The following is a 15,242-nucleotide window of genomic DNA, read 5'->3' on the forward strand; positions in this document are numbered from 1 at the left end:
TCGCGAGCGTGCGACAGCTGGCGACTCTGCTGGGGATACCTAAGCAAGTCGATCCTAGCCTTTGTTTGTTTTATTTTTATTGGGTGTTTACTTGTTTTTTATGTCTATATCTTGTATATATGTTTGCATGTTTATTTTCCTGCTTGCATATCATGTTTACTTTCCGCATGCATCTGGACTATATTATGGGTCCCCGTGGGGGCCACATATTTTTCTGCTTTGTTTTGCAGGTGGGGGGTTTTGTGAGGTAAAAGGCCCACTACCCAGGCCAGTGACACATAGGATTAGCGTGGACGCTCATGTTGACTCCCGTGGCTCTTGCTACGATCGAGCTTGACATGGGGTACCACAACTGGGCGAGGTTCTTTCATGGAACACTGTATCTGGCACGCTTGTTGCCTCAAACACTTTGTACCCCATGGGAACTGTAGACCCTATTGACCATTAGGGACCACTTGTCCTTGTCTAGACTTCATACCCGTGAGATTGGGGTGGGACAGGAAACCTTGACTCCTACATACCATTACTTCTTCATACTCGAGGTTGGACCTTTATTTGGTCTGTTCTCATGGTGCTTGATATTCTGGTATTCAAAAAGGCGTCGAACCTTTGATCCTGTGACATTTGGCCTGCAAGGAGGTTTTATATCAGTCATTCAGAGGATTGTACATATGCTACTAAGATTATATGGACCTCGATTCCGTGCTTTTGCATTGCATAACATCATTGCTTTATCCACTTCATTTATGGGGGATCCTAAAGTCTATTTCCAAAAAAAAAAACAAAAAGAAAAAAGGAAATAGAAGAGCAGAAAAAAGAAAAGAAAAGATATTCTATACAAAAAGCTTTGATTCCAAAAGAAAAAGAAAAAAAAAGTATGTGAAAGGACTTTAGGATTCTCCATAAATGAAACATGCATTCATACTATCATGCATTTCATGGTTCTCTCAGAAGCTTATGGGGCCCTTTCTACTCAGATTCTGACTTCAGCAACAAAATTGACTTCTCGCCGCTATGTGCTTGAAAGTTAACAATGGAACAACTTCGTGGGGTTTTGACTGAGATAAGAACGGAAATAGGGGCTGACATGAATCAGTGAATGGAGGTTATTCAAGCGTTTTCTCTTTGACAAGAAGAATTGAGACGAGTTCCTCCTAGGCCAAATGCAAATGTTGATCTCACCCATGAGAAGGTCTTATGTATCAGAATGTTTGAAATAATGTTGAGATTCCTATTCTTGGTAAAGAGAATTCACATCATTGAAGTCTTCAAGTTTCCGAGTATTGAAAGTGACAAAAGGTTCCACCTCTTGGAGAAAAGATTGAAAGCCATAAAAAGTCGTGACTCTACTGATTCATATGTTGTTGGTTTGTGCCTAATGCCTGATATCAAGAAATGCAAGGGTCATCCACTCTCACTCCTAATGATGGATATTGAAGCTAAATTGGTAATCATCTCCTGTACATGTGTGGAAGTTGCTTAGGGCTCCCGATCGAGGGATAAGCAAGACGTATTCTTATCTTGAGCTTTGCACCACTTGCATTGCTCGAATCCCTAAAAGCATTACAAATTCCTGGGTGACTTTGTCAGAATCTCTTTCCATGTGGTAATCAAAAATGTTCTACACAACGCTTCTCATTCTCAAGGTTCTACTTCATATCTCAGTTGTCTCTTCTCAGAATTTCCTTCTCAGTGGCCTCCGCTTGTTAACAGAGACGAGAAGAATATGAGAAACAAATGGATGTGATTCTATTGCCGTGTGCCCATTCGCTTCCCTGTTTGTTGGAATTTCAATTGGTTAAGATTTGAGTATTGGGTCTTCTTCACCACAAGTAGATCTCCTCAATTTGATGACCATGCAAGGTACTTCCATTTGTGATGGCAACTACTACTCTAGCAGCTATACTTGGGGCTCCCGCACGAGGGATAAGCAAGACGTACTCTTATCTTGAGCATTGCATCACTCGCATTGCTCGAATCCCTAAAGCAAGGCAAAAGTTTACGACTCATGGGTGACTTCGTTGGAGTTCTCTTTTGGAGTAATCTGAAGTGTTTGGAAAGAACTGCAAAAAGTATTCAAGATCAATAAGTCTAGACGGAGTCAAGTCTCCTCAACAATGACATTCATTTAGTTTCTTTATTGCATTCTCATTTGTAACGTTTCATTGTTTGTTTAAGCATTGATAGCATGTAAAAAACTTGTTAATTTCTGAATGAAAATAAAATGCATTGTTTATGTTTGTCTTGAAGAAACCCATTCGTTTTCACTCATAAAGTGTTTTTGGAATTACGATACCAACTTTACTAATCGCTTGCTTAGGCAAAGAGCGGAGGGAGAATGATGAAAAATAAAAATGCAAAATCTCTAATTGTGTGTTTTTGAATAAAACCCTACTGAGGATGTACAGGCATTATTTCAAATCCCCAAACACCGGAGATATAAGGGAGATAGACCCTCGATAACCCCTTTGAGCCTTGAAGTAGGAGTTTCTTTTTTAATCATAAAGACCCTTATTTTAACCTTGGGGCAGGGTAGTGTTCATTTAACTTGATTGAGTGTTCAAAACTCACCAAAAAGGTATGCATCTAAGGATACAACAATGGTTATCCTTCCAAAGGTTGAGGAATGTCAAAACCGCAATGATTATCCTAATTCCATCAAGAGATCAAGAGATGACGATACCACAATGGTAATCCTTCATCAAATCAAAGGAGTGAGGCGGTCGCAATCACCTCCAACGAATCAAAGACTATGCGAGGTCACACGACTTGTTCAAAAAAAAAGAGAGCAAAAAAAAATAGCGAAAAAATAATGAAAATAAAAAAAAAGATGAAAAGAAAATGGCAAAAGAAAAAAAGATGATGAGATTGCCAAGCAAGAACAAAGTCGTGTGACAATGAATCAGAAGAATAAAAGGTGAGCGACCGCCATGTCCAAAGAACCTCATTGATTCCTCAACCATTTCAAAATTCCTTGTGAGGGATGAACACTCGTGTCGAGTTAACTGAACATAGGAATGGAGAACATCACGAAGGGGGTGGGTACAAATAATTTTGAGCCTAAAAATCCTTTGTTTTCTGAAAACCGTGAACCCGCCCAAGTTGCAACCCTTAAAAGTCCTAATTGAAGTAGGGTTTATTTTGAAAGCACACTCCGATGAGATAGCATTTAACTGACTCCCAATGAAGCGAGACTCAAATCCATGTTGGTATCGTACGTTTGCTTTATCTTTCACATGCAAAAATCGAGGTTGTGTCAACTAGTGATCCATTCACAAGAGGCCGCAACCTCATTTCATAAATAGTTTTAAAACTTCAAGACCAACATAGGCTTTGCATTAGAATTTTCATTCTTAGAATTAACATTCTTTTGCATACAAATCATCTGCTTAAACATCAAAAAAATTTTCAGGATGAGAATCAGTGAGTAACTTGATCATGTCAAAGTACAAGAGACTTGAGAACTCCGAGGAGTAAAAGCTAATCATCTCAAATGTTGACCGTCAAGGGGCAAGTTATCCAAAGAACTCCGTTGGGCATGAACAGTTAATGCTTTCCTTGATTACCTTGAAGGGAAAAGTTTGAAGACTCCGTTGAGCGTGGTAAAGTGGTTTCCATGTTGTTTGACTTCAAAACAATGAAAGCTCGAGGATTCTAGTAAGATGTACCTAATCAGGGGCAGTTGAGTCGAGGTTTGACCTCTCAAATTCAGCATATCTGGGGCAATCAGGTCGATAAATCTCTTCAAGCTTTGATCAATCTGGGGCAATCATGTCGAGGAGTCTCTCTTGAGTTCAACCAATCTGAGGCAGTTACGTCGAGATTCGACAAATCTCTCCAAGGATCCTTTAGGGAAAATTCCTTCATGGGTCATGAAACTTGGGGCACGATCTTCTGAATTTTATTGTCCTCTCCTTAATCATAGGAGTTTATTTCTCCTGGAACCTTGGCCTCTCCCCAAGCATGGAGTTTATTTCTCCTGAGAGTTTGTTCCATTCCTCAAGCATAGGAGTTTATTTCTCCTAGGAGTTGTCCTACTTCCCTAACCAAGGCTCATTACCTGGATTTCTCATCCCCAACATGGTGAATCGAGGGAATCTCTTCAAGCTGAAAATCCTCCAAGCAGTGGCACATGGTGAGAAGTCAGAAAATATTCTTCAAGTCAAAGAAGGTGCATCTCACAAATCAAAGTCCAATATCTATTGGCACCTCCACATGGTCCTTAACACTAAGGGGATTCTCCCTGGTGTTTACCTCACTAATGCCTTTATTTGGCACTCTGCATATAACGCCCATTGCATATAACATTGCATCCTCAAAAGCGTAGCATATCCATCAAAATGGAGCATTACGCCATAGAAAAATTCAAACATGCATACAAAACATAAGCCAGATAATACAAATCAACACTCAATCGAGACAATGATATTTCCCCATATAAAAAGGTGTCCTTACAAACTCCAATTGATATCTGCTACCACATTACAAATCTCCTCAAGCCACGGTGCCGATACCTGGTATCCTAAATCTCCAAAAGAAGTCTCATTTGCTCTCTCCAACATGGATCAGACGCAATGTCTTTCTTCGTCAGAATCGTTATCTCCGAGGTTATTTCCCGTATGCTGCGTGCAGATTAGAGCGCGAATGAGGGTGGGCATTCAACCCATCTCATTTTTCAATCGTTTGAATAACCATACTTGGTGTGTGGCAATTCGAACGATTGCCGCTCTTGAAGAGTTACACCCCGCCTTTGGCCTGAGGGATTAATGTAATTCTTATGCTTCGCAAGCATCATTATCTCTGTAATTCCCAGTGGTTACTTCTATCTTCTTGTCAAGTCTAGTCGTCACTAGTCTTGTTGTGGTTATTTCCCGTGTGATGCGCGCAAATTAGAGTGCGAATGAGGGTGGGCATTCAACCCATCTCATTTTTCAATCGTTTGGATAACCATACTTGGTGTGTGGAAATTCGAACGATTGCCACTCTTGAAGAGTTACACCCCGCCTTTGGCCCGAGGGATTAATGTAATTCTTATGCTTCGCAAGCATCAACATCTTCGTGATTATGTCTTTTCGATCGAGTCTAGTCGTCACTAGTCTCCGTGGTCCCTTCCCCCGTATGGGAAAACTTTTCAAGTCCAACCCCCGTGTTGCGAACCCTTGGCCTTCTGACCTTCGAACCCTTTCAAAGCCCAGTTTCCAACCTGGCAAACCCTTTTAAAGCCCAGTTCCAACCTGGCAAACCCTTTCAAAGCCCAATTTTCAACTTGGCAAACCATTTCAAAACCAAACCCCGATGTTGAGTCGTAGATCGCAAGAGGTCTATTTCCTTTCTGTCCTGTAGATCGTACGAGATCCTCTCCTGATGTCGAGTCGATGTTGAGTCGTAGATCGCAAGAGGTCTATTTCCTTTCTGTCCTGAAGATTGTACGAGATCCTCTCCTGATGCCGAGTCGTTGTTGAGTCGTAGATCGCAAGAGGTCTATTTCCTTTCTGTTCTGAAGATTGTACGAGATCCTCTCCTGATGTTGAGTCGATGTTGAGTCGTAGATCGCAAGAGGTCTATTTCCTTTCTGTCCTGAAGATCGTACGAGATCCTCTCCTGATGTCGAGTCGATGTTGAGTCGTAGATCGCAAGAGGTCTATTTCCTTTCTGTCCTGAAGATCGTACGAGATCCTCTCCTGATGTCGAGTCGATGTTGAGTCGTAGATCGCAAGAGGTCTATTTCCTTTCTGTCCTGAAGATCGTACGAGATCCTCTCCTGATGTCGGGTCGATGTTGAGTCGTAGATCGCAAGAGGTCTATTTCCTTTCTGTCCTGAAGATCGTACGAGATCCTCTCCTGATGTCGAGTCGATGTTGAGTCGTAGATCGCAAGAGGTCTATTTCCTTTCTGTCCTGAAGATCGTACAAGATCCTCTCCTGATGTCGAGTCGATGTTGAGTCGTAGATCACAAGAGGTCTATTTCCTTTCTGTCCTGAAGATCGTACGAGATCCTCTCCTGATGTCGAGTCGATGTTGAGTCGTAGATCTCAAGAGGTCTGTTTCCTTTCTGTCCTGAAGATCGTACGAGGCCTTATCCCGATGTTGAGTCGTAGATCGCAAGAGATCTTTTCCTTTCAGTCATTGTCTCATACAACCATTCTCTTTGAAAACCTTGTATTGGCACCTAGGCTACGTTACAAGCTATCACCATTCGACCACTACTCACTGTAACTTCTCCACCAGAAAAAAGAAAAAAACAATTCTCTTTCCCCAGCAGATATCAAATTAAAAAATAAGGATAACACTTACACCATCTTCTCTTTAGGACAAATTTATGGCACTTTGATATTTAATCTTCTTCTACCTTGAATGTTCGAAAGGCTAGCGCCAATCTCACCTTCAGGTTTAAGACGATTAAATAGGGGCAGCTGTCATACCCCAAATTTGTCCTACCCTTTAATTTCTAACTGGCTTAGGCTTTGCATTCATGTAAATATCTTTCATTAGGTCATTTAACACATCATGTATTCATTTCATTAAAAATAATCTTGGTTCATTAAATCATTGGTGATGAATTGGAGGCATCAGTTGGGTTTAAAAGTCAGGATTTCATATATGCATAAAGATTGGAGTGCTCATTTGTTTACAATTCAAGATTTAGCTGTGAGTTTCATACCATAAGTCAATTGGTCAGGATCTTTGTTACACATCATGGAGAAAAGCCTTGGGAAGTCATTTTGGTCACTGTGAACTTCTAATCAAATGTTGACTAATTCTTATGGATTCTTTTTCTTGGGACCAATTGCTACATATTGATCAAGGCTGTCATTTGGATTCATTTATTCAAGATTACAAGGGTTGGAGAAGATTTGAGTTGATTACTTGAAAGGCAAGTCACATGGAAAGTCAACAAAAGTCAACATCTACGGGAAAGTCAAATTACTCTAATTTTGTCATCACATATCCATTACAACTCAAAATTCTAAATTGCACCATTACAAAGCTTTACAACAAGGATTACAAAAAAGGAAGATAAAATGCTATAGTTGACTTTTGGTCAAGTGTTGACCATTGACTTTGGAGCTGTTGACTAGACCTTGGGCAGTAGTTGACCGATAGTTTCCAACCGGTTCTTCAGGCTTCATAGGGCACCCATCTTCAAGTAATTTCTTTGGTGTTAACTCTCCAAGTCTCCTTGAGATAAACATAAGTTATCACACCAATGGTGAAACCTGCAACATATCATTACAAAATTCAAAAACTTGTATTCAGCATGTTCACACATTCAAACCAAAAGCCATACATACAAGACATACACACATAAATTCAAAAAGAAAAAACAACCAGCACTGCACCCAATGTCCAAACATTCAAAAACCAAAACATACCTCTAACCATCATCCACAAATTCATACATCACTTAAATCCATACAATTTACCATACCAAACTCCTTGTAACCATGCTTCAATTTCCCCATTGCAACAATAAAACAGTCCCTGAAAGCAGTAGATGAGTTCATCAAGACAAAATCATACACACAACCCGAGCCCTTTTCTAATCAACAGGACTGGACAAAGCCATTCAAACATAAACAGTCCACACACAAAATCCATTTCACACCATCCTACCATGTCCTAAGTTGTCTTCAAACCATACAATTAACCAAACTCCATCCCTGTAATTCTATCCAGAAAAACCCAATGAAACAGTTTCAAACCAAGACCGCCATATGATTAACCTACACATTTCTATCCATTCAAAATCACATTAACATGCATTCATACCTACTAAACCAATCAGAGTTCCGAGCTTCGCATTGACATCAATTCAAACACACATCCAGCATGAACATAAGAAAAAACCAGAATAACAGGACCTGTAACATACTGAATCAGCACACAAAAAGAAACCGCAAGCCATGCATTTGGAGAAAAAGAACACTATATATATACTCACGTCAGCTGAAGCATACAGTCCTAACATCCACTAACTGTCAGTACAGTCTCGATTCATTTCATTTCATTTCCAATAGCCAGTCAATTCATTTCCAAAAATAAATAAACATTCAACAACCAGTCATAACATAGTCTTTAGCTAACCAATCTTATGCTTAGCGTAGCTTCACTCAATCAACCTATTTCCTAACTGTCAAATAGAAGTCCTACTTCACTTAACCAAAAGACCTTACCCCAGAATAGAGCACTGTGTTCATACCTGTTCAGACAACTTTCAGCCCATGGGATGCATATCAAAAGCCTACAAAATCAGGTACACGGTTCCAATCGGGTCGCCTATAGCGCAACACAGTCAAAATAAGCCAATACACATAACCATGTCATTAATCAAACATCTGCATCACGCCTTGACCTTTATATGCCATACCATGTAGGCTACAACTCTCATGTGTTCATTCATTTGTATCCAAGCATTGAGTCAATCAATTATTCTGCATACCAAACCTGCACCACAATTCAAACAAAAGAAAATCATCTCTGCAACTTTAGAAAATCCAATACCAGTCATGCATACACATATATTCGCATACATTTGCAGCTGTTATACCCCAAAATTTGCCCACATATTTTTCAAGGAAACTCCAATCTGAAAATTAAGGGTCTCATATAATCATGGATTTTTATTTCAACAAATATCCTGACATATGAAATACTTAGTTTTTAGAATTTTTCTTATACAGTAATTTGGCTTGCAGTTGAATTTATTCTTACGCAAACGCCAAATACTGTTTATTACTTCACACATGCTATTTATTTATTTACAGATAAATAGTACTGACCCAATTGGTACAGAGTTAAATCTTTTTGCAGGCGCAGAATCAGGAAACTCAGACTGTACTGGTAATAAGTAGATTATTACTATCTTTTGTTTCCCACTAATTTTTGTACTATATTCCATTATTTTCAAAAATCTTTCAAATCTCTTTTTCAAAAATCAAATCTCTCTTTTTTCCAACACTATCATACACTTTCTTTCAAATCTTACTTCCACTCAAATTTTCCTTTTGTACGGAATCACATCATTCCCCAACGTCTCTTTCCTTCTTTCCATTCTATAAATACCTCTCATTTTCTTCCATAAAATCTCACATCAAATTCCAACTCATCTTTCAAATTCCACTTCATAATCCATCTTCTCTTCTTCCCTAACAAGAATGGCAAAATGGATAGAGACACTGTCTCTTGCAGTCATCACCATTGCTACGGTGATCATGACTTTCTTCTGCCTGCATAGTCCTGAGGAGTGTGGACCTGCAATGGTTATGCTCCCAATCATCTACATGTTATTGTTCATAGCATGGGTCATTAATCGTCATTCTTAAAATTTGCCGTATTTCTTATTTCTTAAATGTACCGTTTATTCGTCGTACTGTTCAATATAGTATGTAATATTTGTACTGTCAGTATTAAATGTTGTACTATTTGTCATAATATTGCTTAATTACTAAGATAATATTTTGTGTGTTTTCTGCCAGTCAAATATTCCTATTTCTGTGCATTAAATGATTTTCAGGGTTATTATCGGTAATTTTGCCCGCATACCGTAAATATTAGTTATTTATTATGTCTGTGTTTTTAACAAGTCATGTAAATAAAATTTCATCTTTCTCATAAAACATAAAACAAAAACAACAAAAAAGAAAATTAACTTTGACTGTTGATTTTTCACTCTAACTGCTACATCAATACCTGAACAGTCAGTTGACAGCCAAACTGCTGGCAGTACAATTCTCAGTGTTTTGTACCATCAATCAAATCAATCTTTCACAATTCAAAATTCCAAGATTTTTGTTCAAGAAGTCTTCTGAATATCACATGATTAGCAGAGACTCAACACTGCACAAAAATCAGGTACGCTTAACTGTCTCCTACACAAATAGTCTCTAATCAGGGTTTTTCTTGTTTTTACAGGGGCAACAAGTTTTTGAGAGCTCAAATGGATTTCATATACATCCATATATCTCAAAGTACCATCAGACAAATTTTCAAATTTCAATTCACTCAGACGCACCGTCAGCAGCTCAAACAGTCAACAGACGACCCGTTTGACCAAAAAAGTCAACAGACAGTCAAAAATGAATTTTTTTGTCAAAGTCCATATTTTGTCAAAGGATTCATCATTTGATCATTGGATGATCATAATTCATCAAGGAAAGATCAAAAATCAACAAAACCCTAAGATTCAAAATTAGGGTTTTTGCCTGAAAAGTCAACTCAACTTTGACTGATCATAACTCTCTCATCCTTCATCCAAAAAATTCAAAACAAAGCTTGTTTTGAAGGAAATTCAATTATCTTTCAAATGCCATTGATCCCATGGTCATTGGATTCACCATTTGAAAAATATGATCAAAGACATTACAGGTCATTTTCAAAGTCAACAAAAAGACACTTTTTTCAAAAGGACACACAAGGAGCTTCAAAAATCATTTTGACATGAGACCAAAGGCATTGGTTAGAGGACTCTTTGAGGTTTCCAAAAAGTGCAATATCTCCTTCATATGACAAAAATTGAGGGATTTACACCTTGTTGAAGTTGGCTAAATTTTGGGAAAATGCATGAAATCAACATTGCTCAAAAATGTATTTTTTTCAAATGGGGCCAAGTTTTCAGCATTCAAACATCATTTCCATGATGATATGGGCCTCCCACGACCAAGACTAAGCCCACACCATTTTTTATCCATTTTTGGCATAATTTTATCTTATTTTAAGATTAAAATTAAAAAGAAAATGAAATGGATAAAGAATAGCTTGTATTCCAAGCAAGACTCATTCAACTCTGTCCCAAAGCAAAGTACAGCAGAGGAGAAGAAGAAAATCAAGCCATGGTGGCTTAAAGACAAAGCTACCAATGTTGAAAAAGTCAAGATTCCAAAAAACTCATCAATGCTTTTGGCTTAGTTTCTAAGCACTCTAATGCTTATAAATAGGCTATAGCACTTCAGTAACAAAAAGAGACAGAGATAGAGAGCAAAACTCTTGCTTGTAACACACTTGTAATCTCTCAAAATATTCAAAGAATTTTGAAATTCGAATTCCAAATTTAAGTCACTTTCCATTCAAACTAAACACTCAAACACGTTCCTTGAGCTTCACTGAACATATCCAGATCATTTGCAAGCTCTGAAACTCCTTGAATCGAACGCTACAGGTCTCGATTCATCCAAACTAAAACTGACTCGTGTCTCATAACCTAAGCATATCTAACACGATGTAGACATATATTTGCACTTGGTGTGGTGTGTAGATCATTTCTGGAGCTTTAATTGAGTTTTAGATGCTTACACACGAAGATACCATTTTAGGGTTCTTAAGCTAAAATTTGGGATCCTCTGATTTAGGCAAAATTAGGAGAAACCAATGACATATTTGAACTCAGGGGACGATTTTAAGCTTAACCATGGTCTCCTAAGTAATTTATATTGCTTGTATGAAATTTTGACATGTGCAGGTCTTGTAGCTACGGACGAAAACCGTCACTAAAGGCTTTACCTACAGTTGCAGAGCCTATAGCAACGGAGAGAGGAAGAAGATGAAGGCGTGGCAGGCTCTGGTTGGCCAGAATGCGCGCGCCAGCTTTTATTCAAATTCTTGGATCCTGTGTTGCGCTGTCTATGCTTTTGTCATGCTCCTCAAAATCTGAGCCCTCTGATTCACTTCCAATCAGATCCAACGTGCCAGATCTCTCACCACATCATGCTCCCTCACAAGTTACCACACAGGATCAGTATCCTTTTATTTTCTATTTTATTTTCTATTTTATTTTAATTTCTTTGTTAAATTAATTAAAAATAGTTTTAAAAATCCAAAAAATACACAAAAAATATTTTTAGACTTCTAAAATAATATATTATTTTCTGAAATAAAAATATTTTATTTTTCTTCAAAATTTCAATATTTTGCATAATTAATTAGTATATATTTATATATTGGCTTTTTAATTATTCTAACCAATCAAAAAATCATAAAAAAAATTGTTCTTTGTGTTAAATATTGTTTATATATTATAAACTAATTTTGTACATATTTTGAATAATTTTCTCTTTAAGTTTTAATTATTTGTATAATTATTTGCATAATTATGTTTTAATTAACTTAAATCAATTTCAAATAAATTTCCAAAAATTCCAAAAAAATTAGTTTTCTTTTAAAATTAATTAACAAATATTTTGTACATATTTTAAACTTAATTTCTAGGTTTAAATCTATTTTCATCTTTTTTCTTCATTTTAATTTAATTAATCATGCATTAATTATAATTAAAACCAATCATAAAAATTCCAAAAACATGCCTTTTATGTTTCTTGCAATTTAAAATTCCTAGATAAATGTATAGGATGTCAAATTCATGTAAGTAGGCTAGTTTACATTTCCCGCACAATCGATGTAATAGCGTAGATTTACTTTCCGCACTTTACATTTCCGCATTTTAATTTCCAGCACATATAAACTGCGTGTATGTCAAAGATAAAATTGAACCGTTAGATCACTAACTTCAAAGATAAATATCTGAATCCAATCACAATCACACTTGCACCTCTTAAGGTAATCCTTTCTCATTCTTTCAAAATCAAAGTCAAAATTCTACTGTTTTGAGTACAAAATCGAACCTTGCTTTTATATCCGGTGAAAGGATAGATTTTTAAAGGAAATAGGATAAAGACCTTACAACTCAGGGTAGACCTCCTAGTTTGCTTGCTCAAATCAAAACAAACAAAATTCTCATACACTGTTGATTTTTCAAAACTTTCAAAAAAGACAATACTTTGTATACATCCAAACACGGGTTATTACAAAGTTAACGTTCTTTTCAAAACATCTTTCGAAAGATAAACAAGCATTTTGTATACATCCACACACGGATCATTACAAAATTCAATTTACAAAAGTATTTGAAACCACATATGAGCATTCTAAAGCAATTGAAAAGTGATCGAAAAACAAGTGAGCTAAGCAAACTTAAGAGCCCATGGATAACCATGGATACAAAGGGTGCTAACACCTTCCCTTTGTATAACCTACCCCCTTACCCAGAATTTCTTAAAGGTCTTTTTTCTGTTTCTTTTATAAACCTTTCCTTAATTGGATAAAATAAAAGGTCGGTGGCGACTCTGTGATATTTTCAAAAAATGCGAAAGCATTAAGCGACAAAAAAGAGTCAGTTCACGTATCTCTACAGATCAGAGGTATGGCCCGGTATTAAAAAAAAATCGGAGGTCCACAGCAGCCCTGCAATTTAATTCACGACAGCCCAGGGTTAGGTTTTAAGCAGCCAGGGCAGTCACAAGTTGATCGCCGAAGAAGGCGAAGAATCGAGACGGATGCGAGGTGAAGTCGTTCATTGAGAGGAGAAGAGATTATCAGAGTTACAACAAAGAATACCCCAGCTAATAGAAGATCAGGATAGAAAAGAAGTAGATAACACAAAAAAACTAACAGTAAACTCCCTCTCTTCATAACCAACAGAAACGGCAACTCCTATAACTAACCTACAACAGTGGCTAACAGTCAATAACTAACTTCTAATATCAATAACAGAATCAGTTACACTCTCCCTTCATTCATTTCCCTTCATCTCAAACTAACTAAACAAAACCATAACTAATTTTCAAACAGCTCATAACAAACTCATAACTGTCCTAACAGATCCCAAAACTAACTTCTAACATCCAAAACAGAAAAAACCAAATCAATCTTCACCCTCCAATTCTCCTAACTGACTTCAGATCCAAGGGTCCTAAATCACCCTCCTGTAACTGAATTTTCAGCCTTCACCAATCCTATATAAACCACCTTCCCTCCATAATTCAAACTACACACTCTACCATTCTTCATTCATCTCTCTGAATCATCTTCTCCATCACTCATCTCGCTCTCCACCATTTTCTTTCACCTCCACTTCAACCTCTCTGCAACTACTCTCTCCACCTTCAATAACACCTCATCTTCACCTCCCTCACACTCACCATACGCACATTTCAGAGTTGTTGAAGTTCATCACTAGGACTTCAGCAAAGCTCGTGCTAAACCACTCTCTCCCTCACCCTCAACACACGGCAACAACAACACTCTCAAGACTCTCCATTCAATTTTCAGTTTGCGCAAGAACAATAATTCGCAGAGTTCACAGATTCTCAGAAAATCGAAGAAGAAGAAGAAGAATAGTGAAGCACGAGGAATGAAACAATCAAGAAATTACCTGAATCATCATCTTCTTCACCTTCGCGCATTTCGTCGTCTCCGGAAGATTATTGCATCGCCTCTGGTTATTTGAAGCTGAGCATCATCATCTTCGAGTTATCGATTCAGGTTCCTATTTCTTCGAATCCTTTAACTTCTTGTGGAACTTAATTTGGTTTTCGTATCTGTCCCTCGGATCCATGAGCGTGAGAAGGTTGTGTGTGAGATGAGGAAAGCTGTGAGTTCAGGCGTGAATTTTGGGCAAAATCTTTATTGATGAGAGGGCGGAACAAGGAGGCGATGGCGGTGGCGACACCGCCGGAAATCGCTCCGGTGAGAGAGTGATACGAGAGTGAGGACAATCTGAGGGGATTGGGATCGTCGCAACCCTAAACCCGTTCATTTTCTATTATTATAATTATTTTCTTTTTTAATAAATCCAAAGTTTTAAAATTGATAAAAATCTTAATGGTAGTTGAATAATGAGAATCTGGATCAAGTCCCTGGGCCTCCCATACGGATTCTTCATCCACACCCCCCTAGGAGCCCATGTCACACCCTGTTTTTGGCATAGAAGAAAATTGTACAAAAAATTCTGTTGGGCCTAACTCCCATGGGCCCTGCGCCCAGTATACTATCTACACCCTTCATTTCAGTCCTCACCCCCCTGTGTGCATATTTTCATGTTAGATCTAAGTTCTTTTTTTATATAGTTTTGTACGCTAATTTTAGGTGATACAAATCATAAAATCAATATAAAAATCGCCTTGTTTTCTAGATCATTTTAGGATTTAATTTTGGTCCTCGATTCAATTTCTTTCATAAAAATCAATAAAAAATAATAGTACTTTTAATTCACTTTTGTGATATATTTTGACTTGTTCTATTTCATGCTCTTATGCTATTTTCATATACTCCACTTTTTGCTTAATTTTTCAAGCTTCTTTTAAGTCCTAACCTTAGGTAGAAACCATGATAACATTAGGTAGAAATTCCCTTCATACCTAGGCTAGTTTCTTTTTCTTTTACAACATAAAACATCTAACAAATATTCAAAT

The sequence above is a fragment of the Vicia villosa genome, linkage group LG7 (genome assembly GCF_029867415.1).
Source record: "Vicia villosa cultivar HV-30 ecotype Madison, WI linkage group LG7, Vvil1.0, whole genome shotgun sequence".
NCBI lineage: Eukaryota > Viridiplantae > Streptophyta > Magnoliopsida > Fabales > Fabaceae > Vicia > Vicia villosa.